Source organism: Protopterus annectens, chromosome 8.part0 (genome assembly GCF_019279795.1).
Source record: "Protopterus annectens isolate FY-2018-M chromosome 8.part0, PAN1.0, whole genome shotgun sequence".
Classification (NCBI taxonomy): Eukaryota; Metazoa; Chordata; order Ceratodontiformes; family Protopteridae; genus Protopterus; species Protopterus annectens.
This window is the reverse complement of record NC_056741.1, coordinates 260,997,904-261,022,922: the sequence shown is the minus strand read 5'-3', so window position 1 is coordinate 261,022,922 and position 25,019 is coordinate 260,997,904. Positions and strand designations below refer to the sequence as shown.

General features: G+C 39.9%; 1 protein-coding gene across 8 annotated transcripts in view; it reads right to left on the bottom strand.

Moving 5' to 3' along the window:
• The window catches only part of GATAD2B (GATA zinc finger domain containing 2B), a 1,632,840-nt gene that overhangs the window by 1,327,027 nt on the left and 280,794 nt on the right, over positions 1-25,019 (bottom strand). For 5 of the 8 annotated variants that reach the window (XM_044079738.1, XM_044079745.1, XM_044079744.1 and 2 more), the window contains exon 2: positions 4,434-4,530. The exons of the other annotated variants lie outside the window; for them this stretch is intronic. The gene's annotated coding sequence lies outside the window, so the exon portion shown is untranslated. The remainder of the gene's footprint in view (positions 1-4,433; positions 4,531-25,019) is intronic. 8 annotated transcript variants of the gene reach the window in all.

The window sequence follows — 25,019 nt, the reverse complement described above, 5'->3', positions numbered from 1 at the left end:
TAGTGCAATAGTGACTTTTACCAGTCATTAATGTATTTTCTGTCAAACCTGAGCACTGTGGTGCTCCATGTGTGGTCTAAACTGAAGCAAACTGGTGGCACATGGATTTGGTAGTGTCTACATGCAAGTTTTGTAGAAGTCTTTTTTTTTTTTTTTTACTCTTCACCAGCAACTCAGCACGTAAAAATCAACTGCCAATTATTAGCAGACCGGAGTTCCACTGTGGCGACCCCTAACCGGGAAAAGCTGAAAGACACAACAACAACTTGAAGAGCTGAGGGGGTGGTGTGCTAGTCTGTGGTACTTGCACAGAGAGCTGTGTAAGCCAACTATGCTTCTGTATCAAAGTGCTGGAAGGAATTCAGAAGAAAGCTGCCATAAAGATCCACAAGATGTAGGACAAGGAATACGGTCATAGGCAACAGCCGGCAGAACTCTTCTAACTTAAAGCCAGAAGAAACAAGGGGTCAGATCATTATAATATGGGCACACAAAATAATATCAGTGAGATGCTAAGGGGTCATTCTGAACAAGGATGGGGGGGGGCACAGGTAGCAGATTAACACATAATAGCTAACCACTCCCTAGACCTCAAAGTACTTTTTAATAGAAAGAGTTGTATACCCAATGAATGGAGTACCAAAATGGGTTATGAATAGGGAAATCACTGTAGTATACTAGAAGACATGGGACAGTTGGTAAAGGACGAAGACTGTTAAGCCACCTTAAAAGGGAAAACTAGAAATGCTTATTTTTCCTTCTGCCATCAAGTAAGTGTAATGCAAAATAATGGATAAACACAAACAAACAAGCAATGAAAAAGCAAGCAGTATATTTGTTGACCAGTGAGCAGCAATGTCCTTACAGAAAGCCTAGTTTCACTGGAGTCCTGGAAAAAAGAAAAGTTCTCCAAACAGAAAAAGTTTTTGCACAAAAACAATATGTACAATAAACAGAAAATAAAAAACACACATACAGATAAGTAGCTGTGATGATAACAGGGAGCTAGTTACAAAAACATGCAATTTATGAATATAAGAATAGTTGGACAACAAGTAGCAGCTACCAGTTACAGAACTAAAGACTGCAAGAACATAAGATTAAAATGCCTACACATTAAGTAGTCAGGTCCTGATAAATAAGAAAGTAGCAGCAAAGACTTGGACATGTAAGGTTTGTTTAAATACAAAGCATGAACTAGACCAGAATATGAAGAGCTAGGCAGGAACTAGTTACATGAATTAAGTTACCAGAGGTAGGATACATATACAAAAATAAGTGTTAAAATTGATTTTAGACGGTATATAATAAGATTATACAAGATAAATGTACTTGTTTGAGGTTGTGAGAATTAAGTAATACCAGAGTTACAACAGCAATTGAGCAGATTTATTTTTTTTTGCATGAAATCTGAAACTTTTAGTGGCTGAAATACATGTAGGACTGTAAGGAAGTCAATCCGATTGCTTACAAGTGGAAGCAGAGTGATAAGCATTACCAAATTTGTTGAATATATAATTTCATGTGCAAATTTTAACAGAGATACACCCAGCACGTCAAGTTCCAGTCAGTGAAGTTCTCGCAGTGAGACATAATGACAAGTTTGTCCTCTGTGCATTGCATCCAAACAAGTTTATTACAGATAGGTCAGGTTTACCATGAAGTGACGAGCAAAGTTGCCAAAAAAAAGGGAAACGTATAATTAGGAATGAGGAGGATAAGTAGTAACAGTTAATTAATGAGATGGAATGATGAGGATTAAGTAGTAACCATGTTAATTAATGAGATGGAATGATGAGGATACGTAGTAACAGTGTTAATTAATGAAATGGAATGATGAGGATAAGTAGTAACAGTATTAATTAATGAGATGGAATGATGAGGATAAGTAGTAACAGTGGCAATTAATGAGATGGAATGATGAGGATAAGTAGTAACAGTGTTAATTAATGAGATGGAATGATGAGGATACGTAGTAACAGTGTTAATTAATGAGATGGAATGATGAGGATAAGTAGTAACAGTGGTAACTAATGAGTTGGAATGATGAGGATAAGTAGTAACAGGGGTAATTAATGAGATGGAATGATGAGGATAAGTAGTAACAGGGGTAATTAATGAGATGGAATGATGAGGATAAGTAGTAACAGGGGTAATTAATGAGATGGAATGATGAGGATAAGTAGTAACAGTGGTAACTAATGAGTTGGGATGATGAGGATAAGTAGTAACAGTGGTAATTAATGAGATGGAATGATGAGGATAAGTAGTAACAGGGGTAATTAATGAGATGGAATGATGAGGATAAGTAGTAACAGTGGTAATTAATGAGATGGAATGATGAAATGATGAGGATAAGTAGTAACAGTGGCAATTAATCAGATGGAAATGAGGTAAGGCTTTGCTCTGTGTACTTTCCTTGGCTTTTAGTTAGTTCTTCAGATAACCACAGCAATATGTTTGTCAAATTTCAGCTGCCTATCAGTTATGCAGCCCAAAAGTTTAATGTCGGCTACTTCTTCAACCAATGATTAGACAAGCGAGTTGATCTTAAAGTTTGGATTCACAATGGCTTTGAGATGGATTATGGATATAATCTGAAGATAAGCCAGGATGATTTGTAAGACAATGCCTAGGAGGCTGAAACTCATACTTGGTGAGGACAACGCACTGTGAAGTGAACCAGATTTGTAAGGCCTAGAAAGAGTTTTGTAGTTAAAACAACTTACTGCACAGGTGCAGACTCAGACAGGAAGATGGTGACATGATGTCGCCTGCCTGCTGTAAAAAGAGTGATTCATCACAAAGGTTAACCGTAACACTAATCAAGTCTATATATCACAATGGACTTAGGAGTGAACCTTTCAGTACACCAAGGTCTGCTACAACAGGTTGGGAGACTGTCCAACACTTCATGACTAACTGTCCTTTACTAGCAAGGTAGCTGGTGAAATATCTGACTCACCAGATGCAAGACCGCAGGATGAGAAAACTAAGTAGCTCTGCATGGCTCACAGAGTCAGAAGCCTTAAACAAGTCAAGGCAGAGTGCTCCAACATGCACATTATTACTGGGCTGATTATGGATGTAATCAACAGCACGTAAAAGGGCAGTTCCAGTATGATGTTTTGATTTAAAACTATGTTGAGGGTCAGATTCAGAGTTCCGACAACTCAGTAATGAATGCATTTCTCTAATATTCTGGATAGCAGTGATATGAACGGAGAAAGACTGAAAGTTGTTAATGGTAGTGGAACATTCCACTCTATGAAAAGGTACTACTAAGGCCTTCATTCAAATACTGGGGTTGTAACTCCTGAGTCAGTGTCTAACTAAGACAAAAAGGGATAGGCAATAAATGTAGCCATCATTTTACAAAACCCCCAGCAGAAGATTATTCAGGGTTGGAGAGTCAGGCTTAAGCCTTGTTAGGGATCTATATACTGTGCAAGCAGTTAACTGCATAAAGGTTCATAGGTAATTACTACACTAAAGACCCCAGGGAGCCTTTTTAAGCCTAGCCATGTTTCCCAGAAATCAAACCCTGTACTTAACACCTTCACCATTATGCCAACCCCCAACACTTCAGGTAAAGGATGAATAATTGCATTCAGCGGTGGGACATTCAGTATTAGATTGTGTGCTGTGCAGAAGGCTGTGGACACCATTACTCTCCCATTTTTCATCATAATTAATACCCTCCTATTTTTCTATATGGGGTCGGGGTGTATCATCAACTATTACCACCTATCTTGATTCAGTGTCTTGACTGTCACAGGTCTTTCTCATGCAAGCCATTTCTTTGCTGAACGTCCTTGTTTCCTTTTGTCCTTTTTTTTTTTTTAAACACCTTTACTGAATTATTACTTATGACATAGGCAAATTTACATTTACATTTATACAAAAACTAATCAAACTGTATTAACAAACATCACATTTCACATTTATTGCTATATATCATATAACCTAAGTAACATCACATAAATGATTCAGTTTCTGCCCCCTTTTTTAAACAAAAAACATATTAAATCATTGCTTGTGACATACTCATACTTCTACATAAATGAAAGCAAACCACACAGACACGAACCCATTTGCAAGCATTTTACATCATAAACCATAATGGCATCCTCCCAGTTGCAAACATTATACATCACTTACAATCTACCCAATCATTTTCAGTCAAACATTACATACCCCATTTAAGTCCTGCCATCTTTTAAACCTCATTCCTCCTCTGTATGCATTGTTCCCACAATTCCCATTTTTCCCATGTAGTTTGCTCCTACCCTTTTCTAAAGATCTCAGTTCCAGTGGTTTTATCTCTGTTACTATATTAACTACTTCCAATATAGTTGGTTTAGATTTTGATTTCTTTTTTCTAGTAATTGCTTTTATGGTAGTCACCATAATTAGACACAGCAAGGCCTTACCATATCTACGCAATTCCGATTCTGTTTTGCCTTCTTCTTGTCTCTCTCAAATATTCTTCAAGTCATCTGCTTTCCGGCACGCGTGCTTGAACCACTTCTGTGAACAGCATCAAGAAAATAATGGAAAAAGTGATCAGCCATTTCATTTTATGAAAAGTGAAGGAAGAGGAAGGGACTACCATCATGCCCAGGATGTAGAAGCTGGTCAACACTATCATTTTTTTAAACTTAGTAAAGTGGACTCTTGAGGCTCAATACTGATTAAAATGGTATGCTTTATTGCATCAGATGATTATGGGTGGCACAGTGGCATAGTGAATAGCTTTGTTTCCTCACAGCAAGAGGTTCCCTGGTTCAGCTCTCGGCAGGGGGTACCTTCTGTGTGGAGTGTGCATGTCCTTCATACGTTTGTGTGAGTTTCCTCCTGATGCTCTGATTTTCTTCCACATTCTAAGGACATGTAGTAGGTGGATTAGACAATCTAAATTGGCCATAGGTGTTAGTATGCATGTGTGGTGTGAAATAACTACTGCAGCAGGACTAGCCACACGGCAGTGTAAACCTTGGCTCTAGATGATTGTCACTGGTGAAGTGACACCCCCACCCCATGTGCAAAACAATGGGAAAAGGGAGGTGGGGATAGATGGATGGATTAGAAGTGATCCCTGGGATTCACTGTACCAGAAGTGATCCATGAAGGTTAATTTGCTTGCAATGCATTTTATTAAACAAAAAAAAAAGTATTGTTCAAAATTAAGAGGAAGGTAATGTTAAACAGGTTTACCAAATCACCTAGTAGAAATGTAAACAGTATCAATGTGCATTTTATTTTTCAGATTAGCAATGAACAAATATTTTCATTCTTCTGAAGTATCAAAACTTATCCACCCTCAACCCCCTTTCCCATTCTGCACATGGGGTCAGGGTGTCACATCCGCAGTGACAATCATCTTGAGCCAAGGTTTACACTGCGGGGTGGTTAGCCCTGCTGGTTTGCTAATTCTGTGCAATTCCAAAACACAAATGTTGAAAATTGGTCACTTACTGACATCATACCACAGTTAATTATGCTTTATGTGACACTGTAAATATCCATTCAAGGGTACTTTTATGACCAAAGTTCTTCCCCATCCTTATGCTGTTATTATTTGGCTTAGCCACTAGAATCATACAAATGGGAAACTGCTTACATGAAAAGCTAGTTTCCAATACTGGCAATATCTATAATGATGACTTCTACAAAAAGATTTGAAGGGGGCTACTGGAAGACTTCATCTGCAATGGTAGCACCTGTTGCAGATGAAGTACAAACACTGGGCCACAGATAGCAGAATTTTAACATACACAACCTTTATCTGGACAAATATAGATTTCCCTGCTTTAAGAAGCTGGCATTTGGACCAGGACTAAGGAATACTAGAGGTTATTCACAATGGTGAAAGACTTCGCTGAAATTGGATTCTGAAATAATTTTGTAACTGATTTCAGGCCAAACATATTTATATGTGGAAATATCTGCATATCTGCCATTCCTTACATTTAATCTCCTCACTACCTTACGCAAAACTGCTGAAGGCTTGCACTGCACGTAGCCAATGGTCTGTTTTCAAAGTACACCTGTTAATAAAAACATGCGTTTAAAACAGAGGTTATAAAGTATCTGACATAAAAAAAATCTTACTGGAAGGCCTGGGACAGGGTCATTACATACTACTAGATAGAAAGGATTAGCCTAGGCGGAATATATGTATGACCTACATGAATTACCATCACTGCAATGGGAATTGTAGCAGGAAGAAGGAAATCTATTTTGCTACTGAATACAATTTACTATCAGACATTTTTAGTATTATTCCAGTAGTGTTCTAGCAGTTGTGTTAGCATTTATTAGTTTTATAATTTAGCTACATTTCAGTTATGCTTTTTTAGTTTAGATATGAAGGATCTGGTCCATTTTGGAGGTAAAGTATTTTCCATTTAGCTGAACGGTTATATTTATGTTCCATGGGTTTGAGAAAAGCGAGGAGAGTTGATGGGGGAGGGGGATTTTAGTGCATTTTTCTGTATATAGATTCTTTTTTATTATTAACTAACTTAAGTGGAGCTGGGTTTAGAGTACAGGAAGGGTAGCAATAGCTTTGGTTGTCGGATGATATTCTTAAAACATATGCAGTTTAGCCTCAGTCTACATTTGACAGCTGCTTGTAATCTCATATTCTACAATGGCTTTTAGTTTATGTTAAGTGCACTCTTGTTACTGCCCCTGGATGACAAGGGTTACTTTTAACATTTTACACTGGTTACAGTTACTGTTACTACAGAAGGTAGGAGACAGTACGGAAAAACAATTTTGCACTAACTGCTGTCCTCATCTCTCTCCTGTTTTCTTTTTCTTTTCTACTGTGCAGTTTTCCCTCTTAGAAAAAATGTTATAAAAACTACTGCATGTTACTACCTTTCAAATGGTAGTGTCACTATGCCTATTACAGTTGTTTATGCAATGGAACTTTTCTCCCTGTGCCTCCAATTAAAATGGGCCCTGTGCCCAGTCAGACTCTCCCAGCAAACAAAAGCAAGCAATAAAAAAATATATATTTATTTATTTTATTTAACATTTGTTTACCGGGAAAGTCCAACTTGGAACAAAGCCAATTTTCAGCAGACGCACAGGGAGAAACGTCCCAGAAGCATGTGTTTGAAACATGGGAGGAAACCGAAGCACCCAGAGGAAACCCACACAAACACAGGGAGGACATGCAGACTCCGCACAGAAGGCACTTCAGCCAAGAATCAAACCAGAGAACCTCTGGCTGTGAGACATCAATGCTACCGCTGCACCACAGCACTGTCCAAAAATAAAATAAAATTTTTTTGTAAACATACAACAGTGTATCCTGCACTCTTCTTCCTTTCGATGAATGGACCACAATACACAAAAATAAGAGCAGTGACTGTTTCCTTTTTCACATCCCAACTCGCTTGTGATTACTGACTGTCTACAGAGCTGAGGTAACGTAGCAGTCTTAAACAGTGCATTTGTATTTCTACAGTTTGTATATTTCAGTGTATTGGTATATTTAGTATACCAGATTCCTAACTGTAAATGTCTGTCATTTACCTGTAAAAGTGAGACATGGTATCCTTCCAGGGCCACAGGGCACTGACCCTTGACTCCCACAGGTTACCATAGCTACTTTTCGGCTGTGGAGTCCTACATATTGATCCTGCTTTTACTCAAGACACTACTGACCTACAGAAAATGTGACACCTGTGCTGCACTCGGTTATATCATCATTATTTTTGTAGCTCTGATTGTATGTTACTCCTTTCATATTTATTTCTTTTTAAATGCATAGTTTGCAGTACTAACATCCAACATCCTGGGACAGCAATTTCTTTATAGTGGTGTAAGCAGTAACAAATTTGTTGCATTTAGGGATTACTGATTTACTTGCACATTGAGTTAATCACATTTTTAAACAAGACTGATATTAAGTACATACCTAAATACTGGCATCTGCTGATTGGTGACCTACTTCACTCACTCACCACCTCCAACCCCTGCCACCCCAGGGGCTCTTTTCTTGTACTTCTAACTCCTCCCTCTTACTTCCATGCATCCTGCAAACATGACCCTTCTAATAGCCACTGTTTAAAATTCTCCACCAGTAATCTCTATCTAATTTACACTGTAAAAGCCTCCAGCTACAATCACAATTTAACCAAAACAGCGTTGGCTACATTTATTCTCCTCCATCCCCTTCTCATTTTACTGCACTTACTTAAAAAAAGAAAATGAAAAAATAGCAAAATGACCCTATTATCCTTCTGTGTATTACAAGTCTGGCAGCACAGAGGATTAAGAAAGACTACAATATGTTAATAAACTACTTCCTGTGGTACAGGGCTTGGATTCCATTAGCCTTAATCTGTCCAGTGTGTGAACTTAAGTCATTAACCAAACTTTAATGGTATCCTGGACTGCACACCTAAAAACCACCCAAGAACTTACACACATCCTACGTTTTCAGACCCAACGTAACTCTTCCATCACTGTCTCTACTTCATTATGGTGAGTAAACATCCCAAAATATATCTACATCTTCATGATAAAATTCATTACTGCATTCATCACACAAGCCACTTGCACACATCCTCTTATTATGCCTACATTCACTCACCAAAGTATGACAAACGCAGCAGCAGTTATGCTTCTGTTACCTCCTGGAGAAATTCAACTCAATTTAGGCCCTGTACAACAAATGCAAGTATTTTCTGCATAAGTAATAAATGGGCCCAACTTAAAACTTGCCTCCAACAACACAACCCTATTATAGGTAGATAGGTTCATAAATTCATAGGTAGATACTAGGCTATCTGCCCTAGGGCATTTATAAGCCTAGCCAGAGTGTATTTGGCTTCCGCCTCCCTATTAGATTAGCCTACTGTGCCTCTGTAAAGTAGGTCACAGAAGGTACCCTTTTAAGATTAGTTTACTGTGCCTCTGTCTAGCAGGGGCACAGGAGAGATCCCAGGGGTGAATTTGCGATTTCCCATCCAAGCGTCTAAATTTCGCTTGAAGAGGGTCAGCAAGGGGCTACGTCTAACATGAAATGGGATTCTATTCCACACTGAGGGGAGCCTTTGGGAAATGAATATGTCCCTCCAGCATGTCCTATTTATTTTTGTGCTGAGGTTTAGGTCCCTGGAGCGTGTAGCTCTTAGGGACTTGATTTTTTTTTTGAGGTGGAGCATGTCCATTAATTCTGGGTTTGACATGGCTTTGTACGTCGGGCATAGATTGCCTCCGAGTAGGCAGTAAGCAACTGAGTAGAGCTGGAGTTTCTTTAGTCGAGCTGCATAGGACATCTGTTTGTAACCCATGATCCTCTTGGTGAGGTACTTTTGGGGTCTCTCCAGTTGCTGCAGGTGTCGGGTAAGGTACATCCCAAAAGGGGCATTGTATTCAATTATGGGCCTGATGAGTGATGGGTAGAGGGGCACAATGACCTCTCTTGATCTAGATGCGAACCCTTTCGTGATAAGGTGGGCTATATAGAAGGTCTTTCTAACCACTTTGGCAACATGATTATCAAAGGAGAGATTACTATCTACATTGGTCCCCAAATCTCTAATTACTTCTTCCATACTTAATGGATTACCACCTATGTGGTTATTTGTAGGCACCTTATCACAGAATCACGACTAAATTCTAATTAAAAAATATGAATTTCTATATAACCTCTCCAATTACTCAAAGCTACAACCTATTCCATGACAATCACCCCAGTACTAGACATAGGCAGGGTAATTACTTTGGTGAGAAACACCTACAATACCGAGGCTGTTCTTATCTCCAAAAGCAATTTTAAGACAAACACTGATTGCATCTGGTCACTCATCTACACAGGTGTATACAGTCACACAAAAAGTCTTTATTGAGACTGGTTACAGTCTTCCTTCATCCAGCTCATAAAAAATTACAAAACAATATAATTCGATACTGCCACATTTGCAAAGCACAACAAATTGATTACAATGGATTATATCAATCCTCAAATTCTCAGGTCCCTAATACCTAAACTCAGTTCTCCAATTCTATGAATCTGACCCACTTAGTTACTAAATATACCAGGATGCAAGCAATCTCTTACCACAAACTTTCACAACTAGATACTATTATTAGCAAATATAGCTAATACATGTTACTCTGTACAAACTCTCCCAAACTCTCTTTGTGATCATCCAATTCTGTCTCTTTGGGAATTAAATATTGCCAAAAAGCATCACTTAACATTACAAATAGAACTGCATCAGAAACCACATAAGGCAACCTAAAACAACTCAATGCTATCGACTGGAGTCTAGTTGCTCTGAGGAGATTCTCACTATTTTAACATTTTGACTCCCACGCAAAACAAACTGTATCTAGGAAAAAAAACAGAAAACTAAAAGCACATAAAGCTTCCTGGTTAATTCCACAAATTGTCCAGTTGTTAAAAAGCAAAAATAATGGCTGGAAAGAATGTTAAACAGACCCTTGTAATACCAAGACAATCTATATAACAACCTGAGAAAAGCCACTAAGATCAGAATCAACAAAGCTAAGTCTTACCAGGGCCAAATCCAGAACGAGGCGACCTAGGGCACTGCCTAGGGCATAATGCTGATTGGGGGGCCCAGCCATACAACATCTTTAATCTTAACATTTAAAAGCAAGTGTCGGAACACCAACCCAATATTTGCTGCTTCTTTCTTTGCAAGCACCCTCAGCAAATGATGGTTTCCTATTTGGCAAAGAGTATGCACAGCAAATGAATGCCTTTCTAGGAATGCCAAGAGACTTAATCTTGCAACAAAACAGGATAGACATGCAAGAAGAGGATATTTATTTTAGGACAACCAAGAAAACTTGGAGAGAGGTTAGATTAAACCGGTAAGAGTAGTGAGTATACACACTTCATACTGTTTGTGAGGGCAGGGGTAGCACACCAAACAGGCACTAGATGGGGGAAGGCATCTCAGTTTAAAAAAAAAAAAAAAAAAAAGGAATAAAATACAGAAGTCACTTACTGCAGGAAATACCGTGACTGAGGGTGCAAAGCAATATGCAGCTCATCAGGCATTTATGTGCTTAGTACTGTTTCACCCCTGTCGTTTGGAGGGTGATAACTGATCAATTAACATTTTTCAGTAGGTGGGGGAAGCTGTAAGAAATCAAACTAACTTCTTGGTTCCCTAATGCAACTTTCCCTTAGCATTTTGCTGGTACAGTTCTTGTGATTTGTAGATTGCTATTCATGACTTTTTGTATACGAAAAAATATTTTAATATTTTTCACTCTGTTTTTTAAATGGATTTTAATTGATTTATTGCTCTTTGGGGTCACCTGTCTTTTTCCTATTTTAGAAGGGAGTGACATTTTGTTACTCATTCTGATGAAGTCCCACTTCCTTAGTGATGAAAGTGCTTAAAGTATGATGTGTATGGTGACTTTAATTCTCTCATTAAAACACCTCTTTTGCTGAACTGGTGATTATCCCAACCCTGCATTTTACGTTCAAGTTTTATTTTATTTATTTATTTTTATTATTTTGAACATTACAGAAGTTGCACTTTGGTTAAGGGTTCCGAACAACATACCCTTATTTGCACAAATCTGCCCGATTGATTTCAGTGTAAAACTCTAACAAGGTGGAACCCCAAACTCTGCTATGTACTGTTTTGGGTTTTTTTTCTTCCATTCAAAGAAAGGAATTCACTTCCACTCCACAGAACTATAACTTGACTTAGCAGCATTCCATACAAGAATGATGCAGCCTCCAAGCCATGGTTAACACATAGAGGGTGCAGTTTAGTTTCATTATAAAACTTATCTGAATTCATACATGCCAGAACAGTCTTACACTGTTGTTTTTAAGCTCATGTAAACTTGAAGTTAAACTGGGTACTAATGAATTTGCCTTGATCTTACATATGCAGATTGCATTCAATAACTGTAGATCTGTGAACATAATAATTATGTCTCTCATTTTTGGTGATGGAGAATGAAATTTGATGTAATTTTCATGGCAGATAAATTTCTACTGAATTGCAGAATGTACTTATATTAACACATCCTTGGTAGAACTAATAGTGTTTGGTTCAGGAGACAACTAATGCATTTTTAATTATCATTAAGTATTATAGATTTAGAGGCAAAATCTGTGACAATTATCACTGTTGCATTTAGCAACTTGAACAAACTTAGCATAGGGAAGAAAACATACTGTGCATTTTTGATGACGACCTTTAGTTTTTAAAGCCAACATTGGTGGAAGAATTTTAATTGTTTTATTAATGGTGGCTAAGCTGAGACCTTTCTCTCTCATGTGGCATGGTTCTAACTTGTTTAAATGCTGCAAGAAAAAATCATTAATCTGTATATGTTGCCAGTAAAACTTTGCTTTTTCTCTTATCGTTGTGATTAAACTAATTCAAGGTTCATGATATTTCCATTAGTTTCCACCACACCTATATTTATTGGCGTTTTTCTAATTCTAGCTTTCACCTCTCTCTTTACTCTACTCTTTTCATATCCTTCTTCAAGTCCTACTTATTAAGTTCTTAAAATTTTTTTTTTCCTTTTCTGTCCAACTCCATGGGAATTACATAGGGAGTGGTGACAGAGTTTCCCCATCCCTGTACAAAGTTCTCCATTTAAGCGCATAGGCATGAAAAGAGTTCAAGAGGGAAAACAGTCAATGTCAGCTGTGACTGCTGTCTGTGTGGGTCTTACCCAGGCAGAATACAAGGGAAAGATGACTTCCTTGGATTTACAGGGAGTTATTTATCCAGGTGGCCTATTTGGATAATATAACTTCTGCCAATAAATCAGTTGGCTATCCATCTCAACACATAGTGGTCAAGATGTAAAACCATTAGTTTATTTGCAATCCCAGCCTGTGATATGGTGTCAAATAACCTGGACAGACTACGACAGGCAGCATGATCGCTATCTGCTACCTCAGCAACCTTATTAAAGAAGCTAAGACTCAATTGGCATAAGCCAGCACCATGGCAAAGGACAAAACCCAAACTACAGCCCATGCAACCCAGACTCTATTAGTATTTTGGGGTCTGAGACACTGACAGGGAGGCGTTGTTTGGAAGGCATTCACTGATAATGCCTCCTAAGGAGAGGAGTAGCCTTCGAACAAAGTCATAGAGAATAGAGAAGGGCTGGGGAATATTGTTAGAGCATACAAAAAAAAACCTCTGAACAGAATGTGGACAGCTGAAACCTCCAGGATGCCCTTTGGTTGCAGAACCAGCCCCAGCAGGATACGGAGCAAGTCTAGGAGGGTTAGTAGTAGCTGGTAAAACCACATGGACAAACAGCACTGTGTAGCAGTGCCATTAGGATGAGGTGGATGCCCCCCACCAAAAAAAAAAAAAAAGGAACTGAGCTGACATGACCTTTCCTTTGCAAAACCAAATTGTTATGAGTTAAGCACAATGCTTTTGATGTCATGATTAGTGAGGTCGGTGATGTACTGCATGGATTTACACATCAGACTCATATGGCTGACAGATTTGCAGTTTCTAGGGTCCATGGAAGGTGTTTATCATCGTGTAAGGGCATCACTAGAGCAGTTCACCAGGATTTAGGGATATAGCCTGTGGCTACGCTTAGTTTGAACAACTTAAAGGAGGGGATCAGCAACAGCATATTGCCACACCCATACAAGAAGTGTATGTGCGTTTCTTGTTTTTTTGGGTGGGGGGATTGACACATTTATTAAATTATCACTTAAGACACGGGTACACATACATTAAGAAAAAAGGGGAAAAATTAACTTTTTTCATTTACATACATTTTACATTACGTAAGTTTTTTTCACAGCTGTCATTCCGTTCAAAATTACACAAATTGCCCAATTCCTGCTGTCCATTAAGCTTTACTCACCTCCTGAACAACACGTATTGTTCCTACAACCTTCATTTATTTCTATGTAATTTGCTCCTTCCTTTTTTCTAAAGATCCCACTTCCATTTCCAACAGAGTTGGTTTATATTCTGATTTTCATATTTTAGTAACTGCTTTTTTGGCAGTCAATAGACTTAAGGCCTTACCATGTTGAGACAATTCATACACTATGTCCCAACTCAAAAGAATCATTTCCTTAGTTACAGCCATTTGCTCCTCTAATATTTCTGACAGAGTACTCTGCAGGAAATCTGTAAAATCTGCCAGCTCATTACACTGCCAAAACACATTCCCAATTACTTCTTCATTACACCGCCACAATTTGCTATCTACTTGAGGAAATATTCTTTAAAGTTGGTTTGGGGTATAAAAACACCTATGTAAACCTTCTAAGCAAAAATGATAAACGTTCTGGACTTGACTGCAAAAACATATGTCCTCCCATTGTTCCCTTGTAAATGTGCTTTTCCAGTCTCTCTTCCCAAGTCTTTTCTAACCTCCTCTGATTGATTCTTGCACTTATCATACATTATTTTATATCCCTTTTTAACAGCAGTTTCTATTCTAGATTAGACTAAAATGTCTAACGAGCAGGTTTTTCACTTAGGACTCCCATGTCCCTTTCTCTTGGACTACATTGTCATAATCTCTTGTGGAGAAGGCAGACTCTAACGTGTAGTCCAAATTTCTACTTGGCCTCATCCCACCGCTATTACCCTTTTCCCTCTAGTTATTTGCTCCCAATACCTAGGTTAATTTGCCAGCTTTCTCCAGTAAATTCCAGCTCCCTCTTGCCTATTTTATTACCCCTACTTGCAGTTATCCCAGTTAGCAGAATCTTCTTACTCCATTCCTGTGTTGGCTTGGTTCTTACAATGCTTCTGTAACTTTATGAATATAATATTCCGTATGGTTATTATTCTTCTTAAAGATCTGCATCACCACCCCTTTCTACTTTAAATTATAACCTTCTGCTTGTGTTACGTATATGAGCTTTAAATGCATAACTCTAAAATATCCCTTTAAAATCATGTAATGCTAAGTCACCATGTTCTGTTGGATCACCTTTATCCCACTTAAAACTCTTGCCCTCTTCCCCTCCCAGATAAGTTCATAGGTTCAAAGGTTCATAGGAGATTACTAGGCTAATGGCTTAACGGCCCTTACAAACATAGCCAATATAATCTGATTTTGCCCAATATATGGCCCCTAGGGGAAAGAGGATGGCATGGATTTGTAGGTCTGCATTGAGTATCTTAAAGATCGTCCCTGTCATTAATGGACATGGGCACTATCCCAGCTGTGAATTTATGATTTCCAATCCATTGATCCAAACTATGTTTGTAGAGGGCCAGGGAAGGGCTTTGCTTAATGTGAACAGGAATCCTGTTCCAAGGAAAGGGCAATCTCAGAAGCACACATCTGTCTCTCCAGCATGTTTTGTTCGAGTTGATGACCAAGTTTAGATCTCTAGATCGGGTGGCCTTCATGCTGTCTGACTTGAAGATGTGCAGCAGTTCCATCAGGACTGGATTTGTGAGTGCCCTGTAGGTCAGGCATAGGTCACCCCTTAATAGTCGGTAGAAAACTGAGTAGAGGTATAGGGCTTTTAGTCTGTCTGCATAGTTCGTGTTGTTTACACCCTGTATTTTCTTGATGAGGAAACTCTGAGGGTACTCCAGCTGCTGTAAGTGCCTAGTCAAGTACATGTCAAATGGCGCACTGTACTCAATTACTATTGGTCTAATAAGAGCTGAGTATAGCGGGACTATAATTTCCTTGGATCTGGATGCCATACTTTTACTTTTAAGTTGCACCACATAAAAAGGACTTCCTCACCACTGTGGACACATGGCACTAGTTTAGGCTATCTATCTATCTATGTACCTAGATCTCACACCTCTGAGACTACTCTTAGGAGTGTGCTACTGATGTTACAATTTGCAGGGGTACTTGACTTCCTAAAGGGTATGATAAAACATTTTCTCGCATTTATATTTAGGCCATGGTTCTGGCACCAATCATTTGTCTGACCTAGACCCTCCTAAAGAATATCTACATCACTGGAGGATTCAGTGTTTACCCCCAGCTTGCAGTTTTCACCAGGGGCCTTCCATATTAATCTTGACTTCACAGAAGTACAGGAGTGGCCCCAGCTCTGAGCCCTGTGGCACAACACTAGTCACTGACCTCTTGCTGCATCTGGATTCACTCACTTTAACCATGTGTCCCTATCTGTGAGCCAATTGGCTATACTCCATTTAATCACATCCTATCCATGAGCCAACTGGCAATCAATCTGGTGACATAGGGATTAATGCCCAGTTTTGTGAGTTTATTTATAATACCGGAGTGAATTATTGCATCAAATGCATTGGCCAGGTCGAGGTAGGCGGTTTGTACTGTTTTATCCTCATCCATGGCCTTAGTGATTTTCTCAAAAAAATCCACCAGATTCAGTAGGCATGACCTGTCCTTGACAAAGCCAAATTCAGTCAGGTCCAGTGTTTGGAGGTTTCATATGTCACTATTTATCAGGTCCATGATTATTCTTTCTATGGTCTTATATACAAGGTTAGTCAAACTTATGGGTCTGTAATTTCATGAGTCAATAGATGGTCCTCCTTTATGCACAGAGATGCTTGTTGCTGTCCTTCGCTGTACTGGGACAAAACCAGTCCAGAAGCTGTGGTTAAACAGAGATCCTAATGGGCCTCATAAGTCCTGATTTAAAATGTTTAAGAGGCAACCTGGTATACTGTCAGGCCCTATAGAAGCTGTGTTTTTAGCGTCTTAAAACGCAGTGGCAACCTGTTTTTGGCATCTTACTATCCATAAACAAGAGGTTCCAGTTTCTAAGTTTAGGTATTATCTTTTGTTTAGTCTCTTCCCACATACCCTTAGCTGCCATAAACCAAAGCCATTTTACTCCATACCTATAAATACTTCATATTACCATGTTATTGGTTTTGCTGAACCAATTCATTTGTGGGTACATAATTTACAACTATAGCCTTTGTTTTATCTTTATTAATTTTATACCCAGAAACAACTTGAAATGGTCTCAAATGTTACAAGAAAATATCATCTGCAAAAAAAAAAAAAAAAAAAAAAAAACACTAACTTTTCTTAATTACCATACCAGTTATATCCTTGAAATTTGAGCCCCTTATTTTCTTTGCCAATGGCTCTACATATACAGCAAATAAAGGGGAAAGAAGACACCCCTCCCTGGTTCCTCTGTTCACACACAACTTATTGTACAGGTACCTTCCCACATTAATTCTTGCTTAGGATCCTCCATACAGCCTCCTAATTGTACTGTATCAGGAAATGTAAATGTTTCCGTCACCCTATTCACAAAATCTCAGCTTATTCTGACTAATGCTTTCTCTGTAATTGGTTTTGGTTTTTGAGTGCACATTAAAGACATGAACATTTGTAATTTTAGGTGTGGGGACTAACTCAGGAATGATTAGAGTGGAATGGGAGCTTCAGGGGAAAAGCTTGCCATAAACTTGTTTGCCGTGTCATTTGGGTTGGAGTAGGAGACTCCATTGCTGAAAGTATTGCCAATTATTTCTTAATCTTCTGAGGTAGCTGAAGAAAGGCTTACATCCACTATTTCCTGCCGTTGCCATCCTCAATTCATGGGATACTTTACTGTTTTTTTTTTTTTTTTTTTTTTTTTTTTTTTACAGGGGCCTTCAGTTTCTTAGGGAGGTTCTTTACACTATCAGTTCTGACTCATCTTGGTAATTTATTAAGGAGTTTCTTCCTTTTGTTGTATATGCTCTTTAAATTTGCTCACTATCAGGATGGGTTTATTTTTGAATCTTACACATATTAAGCCCTGGTAGGGACTGATATATCAATGCATTTGTCTACAGGGCCATAAACATCCTTATAACAGGCAGCGTAACGAAGGTCAACAGTGTAAGTACAGTGGGTAAATTTGCTGATTTCACTGTATAATTATATGAGGTTTGCCTTCTTATTGGAAGTTTGACTTTCATAAGGTAAACTGTAGCTGTAGGAGTTTACTGAGTGTTTCTGGGTATGCATTTTGAGGAAATATTTTCAGTAACAGATTCCACCACAGTTCACAGTAGGCTTAACTGTATGGAAAGAACAAAACCTAGGTAAGGAATGAGTACTTTGTTTGCATTTGAACCAGGTCTCAGCTACTATGCAAACATTTGCCTCCAGTTTAGGTAGTTTATTGTTAAGTTAAGACTCAAGGTATTGAGAAATACCCTCCTGGATGCTGTCCATTTTGGGATTACACACATTTGTTAATTTGAGATATTCATAAGATGAAATCTGCCTAAAAAAATGCATGACGGGAAAATGCTGACATCTGCGCAGTCACAGAAACCTGGTTCAAAGCTGCGGAGAGCACCCCAGCCATACCTAGTTACTCATCCTATCATACATTCAGACCCCAAACTGTGGGTAGTAAAGCCAAAGGAGGTGGAGTTTCAATATATATTAAATACATACACATCTCCAGGCTGGTCAAAGAGTATGACACACAGGAGACACTCCAGGTGCAGTTAACCATTGACAAGACCCCTATACAAATCATAGCTAGCTACTGGCCCCCAAATCTGACCCAAGATGCCCAAACTGCCTATCTAGACCTCTTCGAATCTATCAAGATTCAACCCTTTACCTGGATCCTGGGTGACTAACTACCCAAACATAGATGGGAAGAACTACTCATGCCAGAACACAAAATGTCCAGAGATTCCTCGATTTTGTCAATGCAAATGCTTTGGAACAGCTAGTCAATACCTCCACAAGAGGTCATAATATCTTGGACTTGGTACTTGACCAACAGTAGTAACCACTGCAGCATCCTTGCAGTATCCTCCTCCCTTGTAAAATCAGACCATAAAGCAGTCACATTTGAAGTCACCATCTCCCTCGACCCCCCTCTAGCTAGAGTCAGACAAAAAAACTTTTCCAAAGTGGATTACAGCCTCCTAAGGGATAGTAATAAACAGCTTCACAGCCCCCCCTCCCCCTCTCTAGGAACTGGCAGCAATATCCAAAACTATCCCAAATTATTATACAAACATTTATACAGATCAGAAATACCTGACAGGAAGAAATCAACCTCCGCAAGGAAGAGTAAACCTGTCTGGTGGACATCTGCAATAAATAAACTCTATAACAAAAGAAAAAAAAAATTGCTGTCCAGGATCAAGAAGGAGCAGGTGCCTAAGTGGAAGCAATTTGTCCTTAGCCTAAACAAGCACATAAGAGCACTAGTGAAATCCTCCAAAGCAAACTCAGAGTCCAAATTGGCCACATCTACTAGAGACAATCAGAAGGCCTTCTTCATATATATATATATATATATATATATATATATATATATATCCGTAATCTCAAAGGTGGTGCCCAGATCTGTTCAGAACTGGTGGTCAAGGACACCAAATATACAAATGCTGTAGATATAGCAAACTTCCTGGCTGACAGATTCAGCGAAAATTTCACCCCTCTGTCAGTAAAATCAGGACATTCCCAGTACCTGTCCCCTTCCCCTTCTATCTAGGGCTCAGATCATCACTGCTCTCTCAAAGGCAAAAAATACAGCCTCCATGAGACCCAATAACATCCCAGGCTGCATCCTACATGAACTCAGGCAGGAACTTGCAGCACCATTAGGCACCCTATTCAACCAAAGCCCGAGTATCGGCTTTATCCCAGCTGAGTGGAGGACAGCCACTGTCATCCTTTTACACAAAGGTGGAGAGTCCATCGATCCGGGAAGTTCTAGACCCATCAGTCTAACTAACCTGATCTGCAAGGACACAGAAGGGATTATCATGGACCTCATTAGCAAGGTCATTGTCAACCTCCAAACACTCAATCCCACACAGTTTGGCTTCGTCAAGGGGAGATCATGTCTGTTAAATTTGGTTGACTTTTTTGAGACAGTCACCACAGCCATAGATGAGGGGATGACAGTGCACGCCACCTACCTTGACCTGGTCAAAGCCTTCGACACTATTCCCACTCCAGCATAACAGATGAGCTCTCTCAACTAGGCATCAATCTGTATACTACCAGATGGGTAGCTAAATGTCTCACTGATAGAACCCACCTAGTCAAGACATGGGAAGCCACCTCAAACAGCAGACCCATAACAAGCGACGTACCCCAGGGTTCAGTCTTGGGGCTCTGTTATTTGGGATATACATTTCTGAGGTGCAGGTCAAAACCAGTGGGCTATGGCTAACCAAGTTTGCAGATGACTACAAGCTGGGAGCTGTCATCAATTCTCCTAGTGACATGGACATCCTCCAAGAGGGTCTCACCGAAACAAATGACTGCTGCTAGAAACATGGCCTCAAGCTGAATACAAAAAAATGCATCATCATCCCCTTTGGGGAGAGTGATGTCCCCACAAATTATCACATTAATAACAATGCCCTTAAGCACTCAGTCAGTCGTGAGGGATTTGGGAAACCAGATTGACAGCAACCTGACTTTTGACCACCATGTTGCTTCCACTGTACGGAAAGCTTTCTATATGGCCCACCTCATAAGTAAGGGTATCTCATCCAGGGACAAGGAGGTCATAGCATCCCTGTATTCTTCTCTTTTAAGATCCATTATCGAATACAATGCCCCATTCGGCATGTACCTCGCAAAGCATATGCAGCAGCTGGAGAGAGCACAGAGGTTCTTCACCAGGAGGATTCAAGGCCTCAAAAATCTACCATACACAGATAGGCTAAAAGCCCTATCCCTCTACTCTGCTTCATACAGACTCCTCAGAGGTCACCTCTGCCTGGGATACAATGCGATCTCTGACTCCACTTTGATGGAACTGCTGCATATTTGCAAGTCAAGCTCCACTCGAGTAACCCGCACACGCGGCCTCAATCCGGTCAATGACATCAATAGGACTTGTTGGCTGGACAGACTGTGTCCCAGAGACTCCATCTATGGAATAGACCCCCTCTTCACATCAAGCAGAATACCTCTTCACCCCCTTTTAAGCACAGCCTGGATAACTGGATAGAAAAGAGAAAATACATCCCTGGGATTCCACCCGTGTCCCTGATAGACAGGGACATCAGGTGCTGATTTGGCTATGCATGGGCTAAACTCTTGGCTAGGCTTATAAGGGCCTCATGGCTAATAGCCTAGTAACTTCCTATGATGGGCAACAAAATCTTTAGTTAGTATGGAGAACCCCTAGAACAAGAGATGTAGGCTGTCCTTTGCAGAGCAAGCAGGATTACTAATAATCTCATCCATCCCAGGATGATACAAACTGGATATCCCTAGAATGACACCAGCTACTTAGCTAAGTGCTGAACCCGGTTACTTGGATATTGGCAGCTGCTGGAATGAGTGCAATACACTGTAGTTTTAATGCAGACTATTAACTCATTCATGGGCAGACCCCAGCTTTCATATGTGATGTGAGTTTTGAAACACTGGCCAGAGACTTGTTCATTGTAAACGGCACATTCTTGGCCTGACTGCAGAGATCCTGGCAATCTCCTCTGAAGCAGGAATGAACCAGCCAGTAAGTAGTAGTATCTGACTATTTGTACATTTGCTGGGGAACTGTTAGAAAATGTGTCCCAAGGAATTACTGAGGGGGGTCAATTTAATGGCAGGTGTTGTTAACTTGAAATAAAACTGCTTATTGCATATTTATAGTTGCCATTTCTAACTGATCAAAATAACTAATTCGTTCAGCTACTATTGTATTAAATATCATGTAATATCAAGTAATGGGTACAATTTTTCTGTGACTGGTAATTATAGTTAGCAATATTCACTAGACTTCAGATAGTAGTATGCAGTAGTGCTCAGTTGTCTTGATGTATGGGTATACAGAAAAGTAGGGAGGCATTAAGTGTGCTTATGGGAAACTTGAAAGTTATTTGCCTCATGGAGTTCTGGTACCTCTTTTCATTGTAACCACTTATAGACAATATGGTGGTATTTCTTTACTGGTATATTTTTGTGGTGCGAGAGGACCTCTGTGCGACTGGCTACCTTAACATGGTACAGAGGCTTGTGGTGCAGCTCCGTGGCTTGTCACACAGTATACTACACTGCTACTAAAAGCCAGTCATGTGAGCACTTATTTGATAACTGGAGGCTGTGCCACACGGTATTAAAATTCAGCCATAATTGGGCACTGGGGTACAGCTCAAAAGGGATGAAGTCTGCCTGAATATAAAAGGGAAGGTATTTTATGTATTTCCATAAGAGGAAGACACACTTTTGGTATGAAATATCCATACTGTTATCAAGTAAGTGATTATCAAGCCTGGCATCTAGCTGCCAGTGATCAGTTAAGCCAGCAGCATTCTGGAAGAGGAGGAGTGGTTTGGACAGAAATTTGTACAAGAGTGGGTGGAAAGCAATATGATGTACGTGTGACTTGGTGGGAAGAATAAGTCAGGGAAACGTGGAGTACAAATCTGAAAATCCTGGATTGTAGCCGTTGCTGCCTAGAAGAGAGGAGGGAATCTTGTTTTCTTCTTTTTTTTTTTGCAGCAGATGTCATTTCTTTTAGCAAGACCGGTGTGTATGTGTGTGTGTGAGAAATGCCCCAGTTAGTGAGAGCTGTCACTTAAGTGACTTGCACAGTATCAACCCCTGTATCATGGCTAGATATTTATCTTCCATACAAACTGCCAGATTTATTTCCTTTGGTAAATCACTGAGGACTGCAGCCAGTAAATGCTAATCAGCGTTTTGTAGTTATTTTGTTTCATGGCATACACACTGATGCAAAAGCAGTTGTTCTGACAAACCGCCTACAGCGGAACTCCGGTTCGCTAATGAATGGCAGTAGATTTTTTTTTATGGTGCCGAGTTGCCAGCCCAATGCCCAATCTTCAGGGAAAGGCACTCCCATTCACGCATGTCTTTCGGAGGCCACTCGACCGCGGGGAGGACATGCAGACTCCACACAGAAGGCACTCCAGCAGAGAATCTAACAGGAGAACCTCTTGCTGTGAGGCAAAGTACAGTTTTGTACCTACCATAAATGTAGATGTTCGAGGATTCCATTGCTGCAGTCCTGACTATTGGGTATAGTCCGCGTCCAGTCGGCCCGAATACCAGAGTATAAGGCTGACGTCGGTCAGGGCGCATTAGACTGACGCCAGTACGCCAGGGTACTAATGCGCATGACCGACGCCATATCCTCAGTCTTTTCTTGCCCCAGATGTCAGAAGACCCTAAAAGACAAGTCCCAAAAACCTGCACCAAAACATGTACAATATATACAACAATATATACAAAAATATAAGCATGTAAACTCACCTACACAACCACCCCTAAATACAGAGGGAAGGAGGAGGGATTGGACTGCAGCAATGGAATCCTCGAACATCTACATTTATGGTAGGTACAAAACTGTACTATGTTCTTCGCCTTCCATTGCTGCAGTCCTGACTATTGGGTAGAATCCCAAAGCAGAGGTAAGGGAGGCTGGCAAATTATAAAGTAGTAGGAGCTGACAACATGCCTTGTAAAACAGCTGTGGCAAAACCAGCCCTAGACTTAGAGTAGATAGGAAGGTGATAATGCCTAGAGAAAGTATGCACTGAACTCCAAGTAGCTGCTTCCAGAATATCCTTAGTTGCCACCCCTTAGAAATGCTGTAGAAGTGGCAGTAGCCCTAGTGGAATGAGGCCTAATCCCAGCTGGAATCTCCTTGCCATGATGGGAATAACAAAATGCAATGCAAAAGCCAATCCACCTAGAAATAGTTTGTTTTGACACAGGCTTGCCCTGAGAACTCAAAGCAAAAGAAACAAACAACTGCTGAGACTGCCTAAAATCCTTAGTCCTGCTTAAATAATAACGCAATTGCCTGTGTACATCTAAAGTGTGCAAAATCTTTTCCCCTTTATTTTGAGGATCTGCAAAAAGTAGGCAAATGAATAGTTTGGTTTAAAGCCACACTAGAAACCACCTTAGGCATAAAAGAAGGATTAGTACGTAATGATACCCTATCCTTATGGAAAATCAAAAGGGCTCTACTGCCATAAGGGCCTGCAACTCAGACACCCTTCTTGCAGAAGTAATAGCCAACAGAAAAGCAGTCTTCCATGACAAATATTTCAATTCAGCAGTAGCTGCAGACTCAAAAGGTTGTAGAGTAAGTTTTTCCAACACAAAATTGAGATCCCAAGCAGGAGTAGGAGCTCTCGTGGGGTCTTATATTCTTTGCCCCTCTAAGAAACTGCTTGAACAAAGGATGCGAAAACAAAGGTGGGTCACAATCATAGTGAGCTGAAATTGCTGCAGCATGAATCTTTATGGAAGAGAAGGACAAACCTTTGTCCAATAATTCAGTAAGATATTGAAGAGCCACACTCAAATTAGGCTCTGAAATCTCCAAATTCTTTGCTGTACTCCAAAATAAAAATCTCTTCCATTTCTCTGCATACACTTTCCTTGTACTAGGTCTTCTAGCTTCCATAATCACATTTAAAACTTGTTGAGGAAGGTGAGACCTGCTGTGTTTCAACACAGAATATGCCAAGCTGTTAGATGAAGAGAGTGTAGCTTGACATTGAGCAGATGACCGTCCTTCTGAGATAACAGATGAGGAATCAGAGGTAAAGGCCATGGAGGCTTCTTTACCAGACTCCGTAGTAGAGGGTACCAGTGTTGCCGAGGCCAATCTGGAGCTATCAAAATCATCCTTGGCCTGTCTTGTCTGACCTTTAACAGTACCTTTGGAAGAAGAGGTAGAGGTGGAAAGGCATACACATGAAGGTTTTTCCAACTGAAAGACAGAGCATCCACTTTCCAAGCCGTGTGATGAAACCCCTTTGTGCAATACTTTGGCAGCTGGTGGTTTAGTGGAGAAGCGAACAGATCTATGTCTGGAGTTCCCCATGACACTGTCAGTTTCTGAAATACATGAAGATCCAGTTTCCACTCGTGGGGATCCATGATTTGTCTGCTTAACACATCCGCTAAGGAGTTCTGTGCTCCTGGCAGAAACCTTGCCTGAAGAGTTAGTTGCAGGCTTAGCAGTCTCCCATAAAATCATTGCTTGCCTGCATAGAGGATAAGAATGTGTTCCCCTTGCTTGTTGATGTACCACATGACAG